This window comes from Poeciliopsis prolifica, unplaced genomic scaffold (genome assembly GCF_027474105.1).
Source record: "Poeciliopsis prolifica strain line A6 unplaced genomic scaffold, Auburn_PproV2 SCAFFOLD004, whole genome shotgun sequence".
NCBI classification, from domain to species: domain Eukaryota; kingdom Metazoa; phylum Chordata; class Actinopteri; order Cyprinodontiformes; family Poeciliidae; genus Poeciliopsis; species Poeciliopsis prolifica.
In genome coordinates this window covers 10,465,835-10,485,916 of record NW_026562379.1, presented here as the reverse complement: position 1 = coordinate 10,485,916, position 20,082 = coordinate 10,465,835, and the positions used below count along the sequence as shown (strand labels likewise).

General features: G+C 37.8%; 1 long non-coding RNA gene across 1 annotated transcript in view; it reads left to right on the top strand.

Moving 5' to 3' along the window:
* Nucleotides 1-10,202, top strand: part of LOC129359208 (uncharacterized) — a 15,021-nt gene extending 4,819 nt beyond the window's left edge. Inside the window, exon 3 of the long non-coding RNA XR_008605878.1 lies at nucleotides 9,421-10,202. This is a non-coding gene — a long non-coding RNA (uncharacterized LOC129359208). The remainder of the gene's footprint in view (nucleotides 1-9,420) is intronic.
* Nucleotides 10,203-20,082: the final 9,880 nt, after the last annotated feature.

Below are 20,082 nucleotides of genomic sequence, written 5' to 3'. Positions count from 1 at the left end.
TTTTAATGCCTGGAGTAATGACCACCTTATCATGCGGCTTTAGAGTCACGTTTTCAAAAAAATCAACTTTCCATAAATAGATCAAATTTTCTTTGCAGCGAGCTATTTAGATAAGCTTCCTATCTTCCTGTCTACCACTTATCCAAATCAGGACCCAGTGCACTTTCAGGTGATAAGCTGATTACAGAGATGATAACCTCATACAACCTCACAGACAGACACACAGCAGGAGATCTGATGAAGCTGAGCCAAATGCATGTTAAAAATATTGATTGATTTGGCTGCAGGGTGTACGTCTGAGAGTTTGGCTGAAGATTATCGTACTTACAGGTTCACCTCCAAAAGAAAAAAAAAGTTATGTCTGTATTTTGACATGTATTGACATATGGTCAGAATATGGTGGTTCTGTTTGCAAAGCACATCAAACATCTGTTGCATGTATTAAATTCAGACGTGGTTCACTCTGTTTTATACCATAGTGTATCGTTAAGTTTGCTGAACATTTAAAATGGTATAGAATTATTTTTTTACCCCTATGTGACCCAGACAGGCCTTCATAGATTATGCATTATAACAGCTTAAGATGTCTCATCTGTACCTACCTATCACATCCCTCCTCTTAAAAATTCCCAAAATAGACAGCAAGAGGCAGCACAGTCATCTGTCACTGACTGGAAATGACATCAATAACACCCCTGTGAGACAAACCTGTGATGCGGGGTTTTATAAATAACAATGACTTGATTTGTTGGTACACTTCTGCACTGCCTGGAGGGAGCAGTGTGTTTTTATATGGCATACAAACCAGACACTCAACTGTGGAGCATCAAGTGCTGATGCTGACTTTTTGTACAGAATTTATTTAAAATGTTTCATGTATGCATCTGGATTGGGTTTGAGACGATAGCCATTTTAACCAATTCACTAAAGCTGCAGTATATGTAACTTTTTAAAAAAATATCTCGTTTACATGTTTGAATTTTAATTTGCATCATTTGAACATCATTTTGAAGATGCAGGTTGAACAAATACATGCCAGAATTTGAACTCCAGACCTTCTTGCTGTACAGCGGTGGTGCTATATTCTCTCCTGATGATGCTGTATATTTTGTGAAGTGAACCAGTCTACCCTCCATGTAGGGATGTTGTTCTCAAACATGCAACCCACCAATGTCTATTATGAAAAATGCGGTTTGAAATGAGACCTGTTTTGTTTTGTGAGTGTTACGATTCAGAGAAAAGCTGCAGAATATGTGCAGTAATGGAAACTGAAGAAAAATGAGCCAACAGGAAAGCAATCTATTTTTTTTTTACTCTTCAGGAAGTGCTGTGTGTCATTCCTGTGATTCACTGATCCTGTATGTGACAGCTGGAAGAACTCCACACAAATCCTAATGTATCAAAGTAATGGTTTTATATTGTTCCTCATACATCATGGCAGAAGAAACAACTCTGTGCTGCAGCATTACTCATAATGATGATTGTGTGATGCGATTGGCCTCACTGGATACAAATAGGCATGTAAACAAAGCCCACCATACCATCAGCGTTCTCTTTCCCCTTTTGATTCTTCACTACCATTATTTTTCTGTCTTTGTCTTTCAGAGGTCTTCTTTACATCCTTATAGATTTCCTTCCATGTCAAAATGACTCCTAAATGTTTGATTTCACTCTTCATCTGAACATTCACTCATCCATCCTTAAAACTCCACCTTAAGTCATGTGAATCACCCTCCTTTCTTCATCATCACTCAATAAAGCGATTACATCATTAGAACCAGATTCACTTTCAAATTTGCTGATTTTTAACGACCACAACTCTGTCGCAAAAAACAGTCTTCTGCTCTCATGTTTAAAGTCACTATCAGAATACCATTAAGTGCAGCGCTGTCGTTCTCATCTTCATCAGTCAGCTTCCTGCTTCGTCCATCCATACAGTCAGTGCCTCTTTCATCATGTTGAAGTACAGAGGTTGAAAGCTAATTAATGAGGCTCAAACTTAAGGGTTCTGCCATGATTATCATGTCATGCGACCACCAGCCTGTGGTTTCACATTAGAGGAAGCGAATATTACAGCGTAGAGCTTTTCTCATCTCCATCTACTCATCCTCTGCGCCTCATGGTCTTATGTCACCTCCATCTGTCCCTCCTGACTTGTCTTCTCTCATTAGCCCTGTGCATATTTATTCCACTCCATCCATTAGTTAGCATGAAAAGGCTAAATTTGGACCACTCTACAGCAACATATATCAGTCTTAGAAGGGTCTGAAGATGTTGCCTTAAAAATTAATGGCAGTGCTGGAATGTTTGTTTGGTTGGTTGTTTTTAATAAACAGGAAAATGAAAATGTCCAGCAAACGACAAAATGATTCTGAAGCACATGAATGATGCAAACTTCAAAACATGAAAACACAAAACGTAAGCAAAATTAAGGTCAGTGTTTATGATTTAGACATAAGAAAGATGGGCAGGGCAGAGCAGTTTCTGATTGAAAACCTCAGCTGAACAAGTTTGAACACAAGTTATCTGGGGCTGTTTCAGGATCTGAACGACTTGCTGTACCATAGAGTCTTGAAGGAGACTGTGTCACATTAAACTTTATTACTTTTGGATTGTACAGCAAAATAATTATCTAAATCACATCAGCAACCTCTGAATATCTTTCATGCAGCATAAAGCAAAAAACTGCATAAAAGTTGTGGAGTGACCTCCTGAGACAACCACCTTCAGTCCAGGATGTTTGGATTGTCAAAGGGGAAAAGGAAAAAGAAAAGCAACAAGCCCAAAAACAATCTATACATGCAAAGCAAACAAAAAGGCAACAACGTTGCAGAAGTGTATAACCCAGAGCTGTGGCCAGAGGGTGCGGTGGTGCGCCGCTACTATGAGCCACGGAATAAACCTACAACGTCTGAAGGACCTGGGGTGAGCACCTCTAGTGATTCCAGAAGGATCGATGGGATGGCTGCAGTTACTTTCTCATAGACCAATTCATGCGTGTTATTTCTTACAATTGCCGGGGACTGCGTGTCGGTAATACAGCTGGAGATAAAGCACGACGTCTGGTTGTGGATAAACTGTTGCAAGAATGTGACGTTCTTTGTTTACAAGAAACTTTTTTATCAAAACAAGACTTGGGAAGTTTGAACTGTATTAATGATTGTTTCTGTGGAGCTGGTGAATCTACTGTGGATCTTTCTATGGGTATAGTGAGGGGTCGAATCGCAGGAGGAGTAGCCATTCTATGGCACAAAAAGCTGGATCCAGTTTTAAATGTCATCAGAACCGGTGTTGACTGGTGTATTGCTGTTCATTTTAAAATCGAAAACAAAGAATTTATCATTATTAATGTTTATACACCATATGAGTGTCCTCAGAATGAAGACATTTATTTGAATAGACTTGCTTTCTTGAGCTCTTTTATTGATGACCATTGTTTTACCTCTGTGTATGTAGTAGGTGATATGAATGCAGATATATCTGATGAACATTCCTCATTTGCCAAACATATGCATCAGTTTTGTGATGATAATAGTTTATTATTGTCCAGTCAGCTCCTGCTACCTGCAGAAAGCTATACATATATAAGTGAAGCTTGGCATACAACGTCATGGCTTGACCATTGCATTAGCTCTGCTGATGCCCATGCTGTTGTAAAATCATTAGAAATCCTATATGAGTATTCAATGTCGGATCATGTCCCATTTTTAATGATGTTGGATATTAAAAATCTCCCAGAGTTTATACGGGGGGCAAATAGTGCTCCTACATTTAAAATTAACTGGTCCACACTTTCTAAAGATGATTTGCTCGTATATAGTATGAAAACTGATCTTCTTTTGAGTAAAATAAATCTTCCTCTTCCAGCTATTATGTGCTCAGATGTTAATTGCAGTGATATTTCTCACTGTACTGACCTCCATACTATGTATGATGGCATTGTGGATGCTTTGTACCAGAGCACAAGATCATACCTTACATACAGAAGAACTAATAGCATCAGGCCAGGCTGGAATAAACATGTGTCAGGATGCTGTGCAGAAGCTAAACAGGCATATAAAATGTGGGTACAGGCAGGTAAACCAAGACATGGGACTATCTTAGATTATAAAAAACTCACCAGTGCAAAGTTTAAATATGCCATTCGATACATCTTCAAATGTGAACAGAATATGAGAGCAGACTCCATGGCTGAAAAACTGCTTTGTAATAACACCACTGGCTTTTGGAATGATGTTAGAGCCTTAAACAGGTCTGCTGCATTACTCCCCAATACCATAGAGGGCATATCTGGGGCTCATAATATAGTTGATTTATGGAGACAGCACTATTCTGCCTTATTTAACTGTGTACAAAATGAACCCTATGGACTGGGAAACATTGCTAAGAATGATGTGGTTATAATAACCCCTAGTGAAATTCAGCAGGCTATAGTAAATTTGTGTGAGAATAAAGCAACAGGTTCTGATGGCATTCCAGCAGAACATTTGAAATATGCTAGCCAAAAAGTGTCTGTGCTGCTTGCAATGTGTTTTTTGGGTTTATGACCCATGGGCAGTTGCCTGATTCCTTACTATCTGTTACCCTTGTGCCAGTAATTAAGGACAAAACTAATAAGGTTGGCAGCCTTGATAACTACAGACCCATAGCTTTGGCTAGTGTGTTATCTAAAGTATTAGAAAAAAATTTGCTTGGTCGGCTTAATCAGTTTATTAGTACAACAGATAATCAATTTGGTTTTAAAGCCAAGCTGGGAACGGATTTCTGTATTTACGGCCTGAAAGAAGCTGTAAGAACATACTTAAGGAAAAATTCATCTGTGTTACTTGGGTTTATTGATGCCTCTAAGGCCTTTGATCGTGTTAATCACAATAAGTTATTTGACAAATTAAAAAAAAGAGGTGTTTCAGATATTATTATACGAATTTTAGTTTACTGGTACTCTAACCAGAAAATGCATGTAAAATGGGGAGATAACATCTCTGCTTCCTTTGGTGTTAGTAATGGTGTGCGGCAGGGTGGGCTTCTTTCACCTGCCTTGTTTAACTTGTATATGGATGACCTATCAAAAGAAATGAACCTCTGTAAAACCGGGTGTATGATTGGTGATACTTTGGTCAATCACTTTATGTATGCTGATGACCTGGTTGTTCTCTCACCCAGTAGTGCTGGTTTTCAGCAGTTATTGAATATCTGCTCTGATTATGGGTTGAGATTTGATGTGCAGTATAATGCTAAGAAAACTGTTGTACTAGTTTGTAGAACTAAAGCTGACAAACAACTCTGTTTCCCTGATTTTTTTTCTATCAGGGCAAAAGTTAGATGTTTGTTCCAAAACTAAGTATCTGGGTCACTACATCACAGACCAGCTCTCTGATGATGATGACATCTATAGGCAGTGTCGCATGTTATACGCCCAGGCAAACGTTTTGGGGAGGAAATTTCATATGTGCTCTGATGAGGTAAAAATAAGCCTGTTTAAAGCTTACTGTACATCCTTGTATACAGCTCCTTTGTGGTGCAAATTTTAAAAAACTAGTATGCAGAAGCTTAAGGTTGCTTATAATGACTCTTTGAGAATTTTGATCAAGAAACCCAGGTTCAGCAGTGCAAGTCAAATGTTCTGTAACGCACATGTCAGAACATTTCAGGCCCTTTTGAGAAATCTGATATACAAGTTTATGTGTCGTTTGGGTAACTCACCGAACAATCTTCTTGTAATGTTCTCACAGCCTTCTGTTAGTGCGCTAAGATACCAGTCGGCTCTTTGGAAACATTGGTATACAAGTCTTCTATAAGATTTATATTTATATTTTTTATGACTACTTATTGTATTTTATTTTTCATTTTCTCTTGGTTTTTTTTATGTCGTGTTGTTGTGTATCTTGTGGACCATGAGTCTGTTGAATAAAGTAAATTCAATAATTAACCATGAAAGAAAATCATTTTCCCCTGTACAACATGTGTTTATGCCAAATTTCCTTTCCAGTGAAACAGAACACTGGCAGTTCTGTGACCAAGAGTGGCACAGAAAGATAAATAATGAAATTAAAAATTTTATAGTGTTTATGATTATATTTGCATTTACCAATATGTAGCATCCAAAGGTGGAGCACTTTGGATGGAGTAGGTGTCAGCATATTATTCTATTCTATTCTATTCTATTCTATTCTATTCTATTCTATTCTGCTATTAGGAACCTTGTCATCATTTGACAACAAATTTCATATCTATTCAAGATTCAATTGTATTAAAGTTGTAACAAAACAGCTAAATCATGAGAAATATGTAAGAATTCAGGTCCTTTTTCACAGCAATGTGTTTAACATTAAAACTGGCCTCCATTAGGTAAAGCAACAGCTGACGGAAGCTCAATTATTAAGGGGTTGTTAATTTTGTAGCAGTCAGTGGGATGCTGGTGCAACTAATTCAAAACACAGCCAGAAGCTGAATTACCTCTTCCCATCTAAAATAACAGAAAATTTAACACAGAGAGGTTTGTGTTTGGTTTAAGTTGGAGAACATATACATGATTTATTTACGTCGTTTCTATCTTTTTTTAAATTTTGCCGCCGTTTCATGCAGATGTGAATTTATAAAGCAATGTATCCATTGCTTTACAAATGGGAAACTCTTAACAGTTTCCCATTTAGTTATGTTATAAACTGACACATCAACATTTTTCATTGGGATTTTATGTGATAAACCAATGTAAAGAAAATATAGCATAAGCATGAATTGTTTATGATGTTTGCTTAAAAATGGAGAAAGCTATGTCACAAACAACAGAATTAATAGTAGCTTCCTTAATTTTAGCATTAACAGAGCGCTTAGCTTTCCGATTATCAGCAAGGTCCATTGCTGGAGAGTTTCTGTTCTGCAACTTATAGTTGCAACCTTTCTTCAACACGGCTGAGTCAAATTAATGGCTCGTTCCCTGGCCTGCAGAGCTGCATGATGACAATGAGGGACTTCCGGTGAACTACATATAGCAAACATTGTATTGCTTTCTAAATTATGAGTTATGCAGTGTACAGACCAATAGATCAAGATAAATATAAACTGAGCTGACTAACTGGATCATTTCTTTTTACTTTTTTAATTGTTGTATATTATCAAACACCGTAATTTAAAAAAAATATTCATTCAAATGCTGTTTTTCAAAACCCTGCGAACTTGGAATATGTGATCAATAATTACTGGAAACATGTGCAGCCTCGGACAGCCGGCTGCAGTCTGTTTTATCCATTTGTTCCCACAACTTTCCACATAACTGATCACACAACAGGAGGATTGTTTAAGCTGCGAGGATGATCTGATTTATTTATCCTGTGTTAATTCTCCCTAAAGGTTAAACACAAACCAGATATGTCCGCAGAGCACCACAAACTACTTCATTTTGTTAAACTGTCCTTTAATTCACCCCACTCTGCACCTCCTCACATTTCTTTCCCACGTTTCTTCTGCAGCCACCTTCACTGTGAGGCTGCATTGGTCCACTGTGCACTTTCACTTCCTTTGCATCATCCATTCAACCTTAAAGGAAAGATTTATAATAATAAAACTGTGGATGTAAAAAGTAATTTGGAGAACATGGAGTAGGCTTACAGTAAATTATTCTTGTTGTTTTCCACAGTGGCTATTAGGAAAGTCATTACAGCAAGCAGAAACGACTAATGTGTGACTGGAGAGAGATGGAAAAATGAAATTAAATCACCATGCTAATTCAAAACTGGGCTTTGAAATTCATTTTGGTTTGAAATAAATTGACATATTTTCTCAAAGGCAGCTCATTCTTTTGAGGCTGCACTGCTTTCACCATCTGTGTTGAGTAATAGAGTCCTTCTTTAATTAGATTCAGCATTTTTAGACATTAAAAATAATGTGAGTTCAGAATTTTTTTTAGCCAATGGACATGTTTGTACTCATGTTCCTTTCCTGGAATTTTTTATTCATGTCAGCTGCTGCAAAGGAAATATTTTGTATCAGTCACATCTATTTGTTTTGTGAATGGTAGAAAATACTAAATATAGCAGAGAAGTTTCCTTGTGCAAATATGAATCATACAGTCTACGCAAAAAAAAAAAAGATCTGGGCTGCCAAATGATACTATTCATTTACGCTCCCTGCTGGGTTCTTATATAAAAGAGGCATAAGTTTAGGTTCAGGGTCTAAAAATAATGGCTGGACATTTCCTATCAGTATTTTCCAGGAGAAGACAAAACCCATAGCTCACTGTTTACAGCAAAGATTCAAATTTTGGAAACTGAATTTATTTTGCTTTTACTCAGGTTGTATTTGTCTGAAATTATAATCTGAGGTTTGCAAATAAATCTGGTCAATTAAGTTCTCATATCTCTCTATTGGGAAATCATGCATATTGTAAGGAAACAATAAGCTACATGTCAATACTTGTAGTGGCATCATTATGAGAGGGTGGCTGAGAAAGCAGTAGGAAAACAATCTCCCAGGCAAATAGAGTATGGAAACATCAATTGCCCTTTCAGTGTATTCACTTATTTTGTGGAATGTTTTTACAAGTTATTTGCAGATATTTTCAAGATCATATCTAAAACATTCCAAAGAAAATGCAGCTTCACTGAAATTCCTAAGCACAGTGTTACTTGACAAGCTACTGGCTGGCATTACAAACAAGGTGTGACCTGTTTTTCTTTGCATTGATTGATTGTACCCCAAGGAGTAGAGGAAACTGTATTAGCTCTTTTGGTAGAGCTAAGCTGCTTTCCACAGTACATATCATTCTATATTAATGTATATTTGGTGTTTGAACTATTATAACAGAATGTTGGAGGCATTTTTAGATTGGTTTTCAAGTATTTGCTGATTTCAGATATTCTACAGCTGTGGTCCCTAACTTCTGCAAATTGCACACTAAAGTGAGGTTTTCAAAACATGCCATATTTTGAAAATACAATCACGTTTCGATGTGTCAGTCAATCACAGTATTGGAGGTTTTAAAGACAGTAGGCAGTCTTATTTCAGTGTCCTAGCTGCTAAGTAAAATAACTAAAAACAGCAAGGTATTGATATCTTTTAGAAGCATCCATGCACATAAATGAATTATCTATCCAGATTATCACTAGTGGGGTCAGACTGTGGTGCCTCCAGCTGGGGATTTCCTCTCTGATACAGAGGAGACTGGAAGGCTTTCATATGTTCAGTAAAACCTAGAAAAAGTCATCTGCAGAGGGAAATTTAAAACCTGCATATTGTTTTTTTGGCCTTCTTGATAACAGCGTTGCTCAATGTTGTGGTCTGTGCTCTGTAAATGAGCCATATTAATTCCCCCCTGAGCACAGGTCAATAACATGTAAATCTCCTAAATATTTATTGCAGTTCTTCCTGATGGTTAGTTTTTCATTTTTCCTCCAGCTGACTCATCTGTTCGCATGTCCACAGATCCAACGTCTGTCACCCTGAAGGAGAAGAATTATTGATGGCACTTTGGCTCATGGCTCCATCCAGTCAGATGACTATCTGCTGATGCTGACAGAGTTACTGTGACATAACAGAGAGGAAAAGTGACAGCAAAAACTTACACCACCCTGGAAGCTTCAACAATTTCAGCAAAATCTTTATCCTTATTGATCCAAACATTGACATTGACAGTAACAAAGACTAGAGTTTTATGCTCCACTCATAAAATACAAAAGTATTTTATGAACTTCCATAAAATACCTCATCTTGGAACTTTCATCTTCCAAGAAGATCCCATTATCTTATCCCTTACCCCATTGGGGTTGGGAGGGGCGCTGGTACCTAGAGGCAGGGTACAGCCTGGACAGGTTGCCAGTCCGTCATAGTAGCGGCATCACCCCACACGCGTGTTTTTACAGGTACGAAGAAGTTAGACTGGACCACATTTCAGCTGAAACTTGGTGGCATGCTACTTGTCAAATCAGGGCTCTGACAGTAAAGAAACATTTTCAGAGGAAAAAGTCATATAGTTAAAACCTTCTGCTGAAGAGCAATGAAGCGCTGCTAACCAAGTAGTTCTGGTCTGGTTTCTAGGACAGAAGCAACATACAAGTAACTTTTCAGCAAGGTGTAGGAGCTTGTTTTAAGTCAATAATTCCTTAATATTCACATATTGTTTCACTTAGAACATGTAAAAACATGTCTTGGTAATGATCCACAGGAACTGAGGTTATTTTTTTTTTAATTCTGATGAATGACTTTAAACCATGGATGGACAATTTACAGAAAAGATGACAACATACATCAAAATTTAAATTGTCAAGGAGTTTGAACTGTACATTATTTTAATAATTACAATAAAACAACCAAATAGAAACTTCTTTGGACATATTTTTTTTTATATTTTTCTACAGTATGTTTGTAAAGTGGGGCTTTGTTTTCACCCTCGTATGGAGGAAAACCTGGGATGTAATAATGGACTCTATCTGAACTGACTCCTGGATAAGGTTCATATAGTGAAAACAAACTTTTTGATGAAACTGAGAGTATTTTTCCACGTGACTGTTACTCTGAATGGACCAGAGAAAAGCAGACATGTTTACATACGGTGTTTAAAAAAGTAAAAGAAATTCCAGCACAAATGCTATTAAAAAAAGAAAAAAAAAATTTAACCACAATCTTGTTTGGATTAACTGGCTATTTTAAAATACTGTAAGAGCACTGAACTTGTATATAGAGCAGCCAGAGTGACTTATTAAAAGCTGCATATTCAACACACACACACATTTCTGCATCGACCTCAGATTACCTATCGTTACAAAGACCGGTGGTTTGGCTTGGCAGGTAGCAGAAATATCTGACATGCAGCAAAAGAATCTGACTGATTCATGACAGTCAGATGAGAACTGTCCAATCTGTCACATAGCTAAAGTCATGCGACACAAAAACAATCCCTGATTGTTCCGGTGTGATGCTGCCTGAATGTTCCACTCACATGTGATAAACCATCAGGCTTTAGTACCTTTGTTCCTGCACTGGATCAACGTCCACACAATGGCACCATAATAATAACACTACGACAAGTCGTCTCCTGGCATCAGTCACAGCACCAGCTTCCAAGTTTCTTCCTTTCCTGGTGCTGCATCCATCAGGTTGTCCCAAACAAAGTACCCATGCTTGGAGAGGCAGTTAAAGTGAGTGATTTCTTTCCGAAAGCACCGGTAATGATCTTCAATGGTGGATATTACAGAGAAGGCGCTTTCCAGACAGATGGATGGTGTCCTCTGGTTTCTGTATACAGGTAGGTACAAACAGATTATGTTCAACGAGAACAAGTAAGCATGTATGAAACTTTAATTTGTACTTGTCTTAACAGTATATCAACACATTAAAGATAATATAAATATGCATAAAGTAGCAGTCACAAGATTGGAAAAACACTTTCGACTTCATCATCCAATCTCCTGTCATTTTAGCTTTTGCCCATAATTGTGTATTAGACTAAACATAAAATCCAAAGCTATTAAATGGAGAGGAAAATATAGTTTCAATGTTGCTGTATTTCAGTTGCTTCTATGCTTCTCCACCACTTTAAAAGGTGCCTGGCAATTACTTTAATGACTTCGCCCATTTTGGACTTAAACGCTGGGGGAAACATCGGCACAATCTCTGACTTAATCAGATTTTAAAAGTATGTAGAAATTATGCCTTTTGATGTCATTTAAAAACAGCTTTAAAGGGCAGCCTGGGTGAACAGGGCATTTACACTTTGTCCCTCAAATCCTACTTAACAGCAACATCCATGATACACATGAACATGAATAATAATTGATCAGTTACTACTGATTTAAATATATGAACTTAAGTCTATGTTTAAAAAATGGAGGCATGATTCTTTTTGTTCACATCTGGAGGAAGTTTGTTTCCCTGTGTGCAGCTCTGCTCACATTAATGAACTGTTTGCTTAATCCTGGAAGACACCAATATGTGTTTTTTTTTGCATATTTGCAGAGTAGATCCTTCTTTGTGTTATTTTTGCCACATGTTTTGTCTTCGTATTTTGTCAAAAATACAAGACAAAAAAAAAAAAAAAAAAACGGTATCCAATAGTAGGCCATCCCACTTCTGTCACCAAATGTAAAAGACCAAGACATAAATGAACAATTTCCAGCCATTATTATGAAAATGTTCCACTGTAAGATAGAGCTCCTCACTTCAGGACCTCGCTGGGCTTCACTACATTCTGCTGATCATACTCTCCTGTTTCTCATGTCATTCAGTCACCTCCCCTGCAGTGAAAAGGTGGTCAAGGTTAGTACTTTGTCACATCCTGTCACACCCTTCATGCAGGTTCGCCTGTCCTCCTTCTGGCATTTGTTAGTTCCCGTCAGACGCACCTCAGTTCCTCTTGTGCCAGTTCCTCACACTCTCTCAAACAAGCCTTCATCCCAACATTCAGCATCTGCTTTTGGATTCAGTTCCTCCTCAAGAAATGACAGTAATTTGTGTTTACTTGGCAGCAAATGTCAGCACTTGGCTGAGCTGATAAAAGGTTGAGAGCAGTGGGACTACAAATTGGCTTTTGCAACCAGATACTGTTTGTTAAATAATCACACTGTCCCCTCATCCCGTATACACCCAATTCTTCGTACTCCTATGTCACACCCTTATGTTGCTAGTTTCTCCAAACCCACTTCTATTTTGTTTCCATGAACAAATTATTTTATACCCATCATGTACCCATTGCATTTCAGTTTATTTTCTTTAATAGTAAGGACTTCAGTGATTTATGGAGATAAATGTTCATAAAGATGTTCAGATCTCACAAAAATTTTTAAATAATATTAATTTATTATTTAAATATTTTTGTTAAACCAACCACTCATGGAAACAACACAAACATTTCTAAACAAGACATTGAACGCAACTATTCTGTCTTTGGCAGAGCCATTTCTCCCACATTTGTTTTTGTTGTATTTATCCAGAATGCTCTGCTCTGCACTACAGTCCTCTTCCTGCTTTTGGAGCGGTCTCAGGCCCGCTTGGGGTTCACATTTGCATTTGAACCACACCAGAGTTCACGTCAGCTGAACCGAGACCATGTTTGCAGGCAAACCAGATTTCACTATTTTGGTTCGTAGCAAAATGCAATGACCGTACACATTCACACCTTCCCAAACAAACCAGACTTTTTAGGTTAATGAACTAGAATTCAAATAAAGTGGACTAAACAGGGCTGATGTAAATGTATCCTAAATCCTCATCTCCACAACATTTCACCTGCTTTTCTAATTTGGTGGCTGGGTTGTCATTTAAATTGACATTTAAGTTTCAGATGTGTCAGATGACAGGAAACGTGCTTCGGGAAACAGACAAGATCTTGACTCTGTGTTAAATCAGTAATCTTTCTGTCTGACCAATGGATATTTGTGTGTGTGAGTGCATGGCCTCTTCATTTAATGAACTTAGATGTTCTTCTTCTTCCAGTTCTTAATTCATGTCAGTTTAATTGGCAAAGTGCATCCCCTCCAAACCTTTTTAATGAGTATGAGTTTCTGTGTGTGTTCCCATGCCGGTAGTATCTTTGCGTTCATGCTGGCGGTCAAGAAGGGCGCCTGGGAGAACCGGACTGGTGTTTGATTGGCGCATGCCGCTGAGATCTGCTCCTTCCTGTTAGAGTACGCATCACTTCCTCTCACCCTGCCCAAAGCTACTGCCTTGCCATCTCACAATCACTCTGACACCATTCCATCCCTTCTCCTTATTTCTTCTTCTCCCCTCTTTTCTCGTGACTTAGTGTCCCTCTTACCCACAGTCTCAATGTTCAACTTTTCTTCAGATTCCTCCTGATTCCGCTCACATTTTACTGTATTTTCTCCTTTTTTAAAACTCCTTTTTGGTTTTATTTGGTTCATTCAAATGGTTATTTCACCCACATCTTTCTCAATTTGTCCATCTCTAAGGTCCGTTCCAGGTTTCCTAAGGCCACTTTTGTTTTAACAACATGACAGCCAGTTCTTCATCCGCATTGAAGCATCACTTTGCCTTTTACTCCATTTCTTTCCCCTTATCTACCATCCAATTTCTCCCTCTCCTCTTCTGACCTCTTTCTCTCCCTCCATTTCTGCTCTGCATTCAAACTTCCTACTCCTCATCTTCCTCGCTCCTTCCTCTCCCCCTCCTCCTCAGCTGCTCTCCCTGAAGACAGAGCAGAGTCAGCCAGGCAGAACAGCCAGCATGTTCCCCTATTCTCTTACTCCATCTCTGCTGCAGAGCGCTCTGTTTCTCACACATACATCCTTTCCTCAGCCTCAGCACACATTATGTTAACATGCACTTTCAATGTTTTTGCTACTTTTTAATTTATCTCCTTACTGTCCATTCATCGTTTGCTGCTTCATCTGTCATCTCTTCTCTCCCTCCTTTCTTTTCCCTTTAAGGCATTTCTGTTTTCCCACTTTGCTAAAGGATCCTTCAGGGATTGTTCAGAATTTTAAAGAGAGGTTCTGTTAAAGGTTTTTAAGAAGTAAATATCTTTCTTTGAGCGGTTAACTCTTTCGCCGTTTTCCTCTCGATCATCTTTAAGGTGGCTGAACTAAGACTGAAAATCAATTAAACTCATGCAACATGTGGTGAACCCTCTACAAAATAAAATGTCAGAAATCATTTTTCTCTAACAAAATTGTTTTGTTTTGATAAAATTAACTAAATACTGGCATGTGGTTCAGAGGTTTCATAGAAGGTGTTATTTTATAGAACAAAGTAATAGTGAATATATTAAATTTGACTTAAAAGAAATCTAACTTCATAATTTGATGACTTGTAATTGGCCTTTGTCTCTTTAAGAAGCTCCTGCTTTTTCTGACACTTAGCCTTAAAGATGTCACCACAACAATGCTTCTTCATGTCATTTACTTCTGTTCTTAGGAGCACTGGACTGAGAAGTAGTTTGTATGATGAGCTCAGCAAACGTGCCGTTCCACCAGGTGTTTACTAATTGCTGCTGGCTAGTCTGGAGGAACTGGATTGGGAAGGCATGGGGTGGGGCTGCTTTGTAAGGCAGAAGCTCCTCTTTGGTGAGAGAATAACATTATAACATGATAAGTAGAGCTAGAAATGTTGATTTAATATAATGCCTCCTTTCCTGTCATGAGTATGACTGTAACTACTTTACTGGTCATATTAATCAGGAGTCACCAGCAGAACAGAGCACTTAGAACATAAAGTAATCAAATGAAAACCATCAAATTGGAATATGAATAGATTTCCTTTCAGTTCTGAAAACATTCATTGTCCTTTTCCCCTTCATGACCATGTGACTGTCTTTTGTGGCTCATCAGAGAAGCATTGTATGTTTCTGGTCCAAACATACAATGCTAAACTCTTTACAGCATGAATGCTTCCTCTGTTGTTTTACTGGGAAAGTTTGGAGCCCTGCAGGAGAAGTTGCCCATATGACTAGTCTTAACTAAAGCCATGAAATCAGTCTACTACCAGACCTTATGACCCACTTTAACGACAAGTGACCCAAATGTTCTATATGCAGAAAATCTAGGTTTCTTCAGTGTGCTTTTTTAAAAGTTTGATTGGAATTTCATAATTTTGTGTCCTGTTGCGATGTCCATTATAAATTTATGCTTGAAATGTAACTCTCCAGATTTACTTAATGCAACTCCAACCTCAAAAACTTCTGTTCTATTTATGGGAATGCTATTTTAAACCACAGATGTCAAACACCAACCCTCAAGGGCCACTGTCCTTCAACGTTTTGATGCTTCAGCTTTAACTTACCTGAATCAAATATTTAAATCAGCATTTGGGTTATGTAGAACACAGTTATATGAGGAGGTAATTCACCTTTTTAGTTCATCTATGTTGCACCCCAGTCCACTTCTATAAGTAGTTACAAACTCTTAACCAGTATGAACTGCAAGGCCTAATCCTGGATGTAGTGGGATACGATGCATAATGATGCAAACATAATAAGAGTCGCAACTGTGATCTGGGAAATATGTTTCCCCCATCTGATGAAGAAAAATGTGCCTTCAGCCAGCTTTCATCATCAGCTTCTTTCTTAGATAACTACAGGCAAAAGCTGGCATATTAATTCCCGTGCATCTAATCCTCTTTGATGAGATGGCTAATACCGCTGTTTTGCAGTAGAGCCGTGAAAAAAGAGAATTAGACATGAGTGGTTAAATGAAATATGATAAGAGATATATTTATTCATGTCAAACATGCAACATTTTTGCTTGCTGGAACTTTCAAAGTTTTTTGAGGGGCTTAGACGTCGCCCTTAGACACTGCATTTATAGTGTAGTTCACTACACGTCTAAGCAGGGAGGCTGCAATCTGATGTTGTATATACCTTTGGGTTAAATTTATTATACTGGGTTATGAAATTAAAATTTATCTCATTATCAAATCAAGAAAAATTTAACTAAAGCCTAGATAAAAGGAAAATATCTTCTTTTTAGAAACTGCAATTTTCCTGTCTAAAGAGTCAAATTTCAGCTGAGGTCTTTCTCTTTACGATATGATTGTCTGTACATCAGTGTCTTTAATCTCCTATTTTCCAGTAGAGATGATACTGTTTCTTTCCGTTTTGCTGGTATTTAGCTGCACATCTTTTGTCATTTTGTCTGCTAGCAGCAGAAGTGGCCACAATGTTCTCTTGTGACCCTGAATAGGACGAAGATCAATCAAATGAGATGCACAAAAGTGGCATAAAAAAAGTTTTAACAGTTCAGTGTTAAGATGTTAGAAATGTTGATACTACTTTATTTGGCGGGTTGTGAATAAGACTATCATGACACCATGACATGATACCTAGTCATGAATATTTATAACAGTTGTCATAAAGTGTCATTCGGTAAATCATGACACTTTTTATGCAAAGTGGACATTATTCAAAATGTCTTTGTTATGACAACTTGTCATTAACCAAGAAACCACGATCTCACATAAAAAATTTTTATGAAAGTATTACTGATTTAACTTTAACTTAAATTTCATAAAGCTACATAATTTTTAAAATTTAATCAGAATACGATTATGAATATGAATAAGTCTTCATGAAAACTTACTCATAGCAGGTGTTATGTCATGTTTATGACGATGTCATGACAGTTTTATCCATCAAATAAAGTGTTGCTGAAATTTTTAACCAAGATCTCAAACTTCACAAAAAAAAAAACCTTCAGAAACGTCCCCTCTTCACAATCATTTGACTTCTCTAAACTGTTTATCTTAGTTTAGCTTAATTAGGTTCTACATGTAGCTTTAGCTTACCTCTTGACTGTTTCTCCCATGAATGCTCTTCTTCTTCCAGTTCGTCAGTTTAGGTCGGTGGCCATGTTTTGTTGGGATTATAGCCGTACTGTATTTTTCCATTTCCAGATAATGAACTGAACATTGTTGCATTAGATGATCAAAACTGTTGGGTTAGGGTTTAACCTGCTCAGCAACTTTATCTGTAAAACTATCTAATGTGTTGCTTGGTGTTTATGACACTGTTTGTTCCTTAATGTTCTCTAATAAACCTCTGAAGCCTTCACGGGATTATAGATTAGATGAAATTACTCACAGATACTCTGTTTACTTTCTTCTTTCCAATTAAGTGACTTTTGAAGGCAATTGGTTGCACTGGATGTTATTTAGGGGTTATAGATTAAAGGTGTGTGACTACACATTTTTCTGATTTTTATTTGTGAAATATTTTGAAGATGTTGAAAATCACATACCCATCATCCTTAGCTGACATTTCTAAATGTTTTGCAGCTGCAACGTGACAAAACAAAAATACATTTAAGAGATATCAATGCTGGAAATGCACTTTGCATTAAAAAGATAGTTGCATTATTTGTTCTAATGTAGAAAAGTAAAGACTGTCTCCTCAAAAACAAGCTTGCAGCCGGTTAAGCAGGATTCTGCTAAAATCTCTGCATTCTGTTCTACTTTTAGAAACTCTTGGAACCACAAGTAAGCCTGCACTCTCAGAGCAAAGCACTCTGTTAGGATTATATGTCAATATAAGGTCTTTAAGATACAATACAGTTTGGTCATTAAGAGCTTTATATCTAGTCCTGGATTTTACAGGGAACTAGGAACATCCTGAATTACAATAAAACAACATTCGCATGAACTACTTTTTGCTGCTCTGCTCTCAGACAGAAAGCCCATTGGTGTTCACTCTATGCTAGTCAGGTTTCCTTAAGGTTATAAGAAGGCAAAATGATGTAAATTTATTGTGGCATTGTGGATTTCAATTTGTCTAAAATCAAAATGAGAAAGCTTTATGCCAATAATTTTTAAAACTGTACCAAACGACATGGCCTGTGGAGATACGAAGGAAACTCAAACCAAAAGTATTCATTATGTTAAATAACAGTGAAAGACATTCTGTGACCACTTTACACCTGTTTAAAAATGTCTTCTGTATCTTGATCAATTCTTGCAGTTACAATAGAGAAGATGAGAATCACAGTGGCAACAATTTAGAACACCATAAAGTACATTTATGAGCCACAATAGGAAGAATGGTTCTAATGTACACGCACTAAAATATCAATCTTATCTCTCTGAATTTCTGCACAAGTGAAGTGCCCTGGTTGACAGAAACATGGAGGTGACTGTGAAATCAGCATAAGAAAATAATTACTGCATGTGTGATGCATAGGTATATGGAAATATAAACCTACTACCAAGTTGAAAAAGTTGTATCACTTCTTTCTATTCCTACAACTTAAGACATGACATAAAGTCAGATGTTGTAATAATTTGTGATATGGGATGGTTTCTAACCCGCATCATAAACTCAGGATGTTTGATGATAGTTTGGTCTACAGTTATTAAGATCCAAGTTTTTCTTTAAGAAGCTTTGCTCTTTCTGACACTCCACCTTCATTACTTCATTACAACAACACCACTCCTCCATTATGCCATTTTCAACTGTTCTTTGGAGCGTTGGTCTGAGAAGCAGTTTCTATGATAAGTAGATGCAGATGTATAGTTCCACCAGGTGGCTGCTGCTGGTAGTCTGAAGGAGCTGAGGGGGGAGGGTGCTCTATGAGGCAGAAGCTCAGCTGGAGACTGCAGCTCCTCAGAAGAGCGTTGTGGAAATAGGCAGCGTTTTTTTAGCGCAAGCGTTTAGACTTCCCTGAATGGCTCCCACAGGCAATTAAAGGATTTCTTTAACATGGATCCAGGCATGAATTTTTACATAATACCCCCCTTTAAATTCAAATCCATACCTATTCTTCTGGGTGCTTGACTATTTTTGACAGTGACTCTAAAAAAAAAACTCCGAAAGCATCCAGAGATAACTTTGAAGCGCAAAAAATAACCCTATTTTTAGCAGGTACTTGAAAAGCGTAACTCTTCAGATCTGAGTGCAGCACATGAAATCTTAAAGGTGAGTGTGTTTCTGGACGTCATGCTCACTTCTAAATATCTGTAAATTGTCTAGTGAGTAAAACCAGAACTCCTGCTGTGGATGATATGTAAAGCCTCTGACCCATGAAATAATGTTCTCTCTTTTTTATTATCATTATGTTGTAGTGATGAATACTAACCCCACTGATTTAACCATGGTGTCATGGATTTGACAACTGGAGGGAACAGACCAAGGTCAGCCATGATGGTTGTGATGATAATGAGACCGACTAAAACTTCATGTTTATGAAGGAGGCAGATGATGACGCGCGTGTGTGTGTGTGTGTGTGTGTGTGGGTGTGTGTGTGTGTGTGTTGGTGTGTGTGTGCGTGTGTGTGTGTGTGTGCGTGTGTGTGTGTGTGTGTGTGTGTGTGTGTGGGTGTGTGTGTGTGTGTGTGTGTGTGTGTGTTTGTGTGTGTGTGTTTCCACAGCAGTGGAGGAAATGTGAAATGTGAAGATAAAAGGGGACAATGGTGATGGAGGAGAATATGAATCCCATGCATGTGCCTGTTTCAGGAAGTGACACCGTGCAGCCAGCCATCTGTCCGCAGATTAATCCTGGCTGTGCTTAGAGATATTACCAGCTGGCTTATCGCCGTGGCAACAAGCCTTCAATCCTAGTCGAGCGGAGCCACCATGTGACCTCACATGAGAGGGGGTGGACGGGGTTTGGACACTCGCAGGTTTCGAAATGGGAAACACCTACATGCC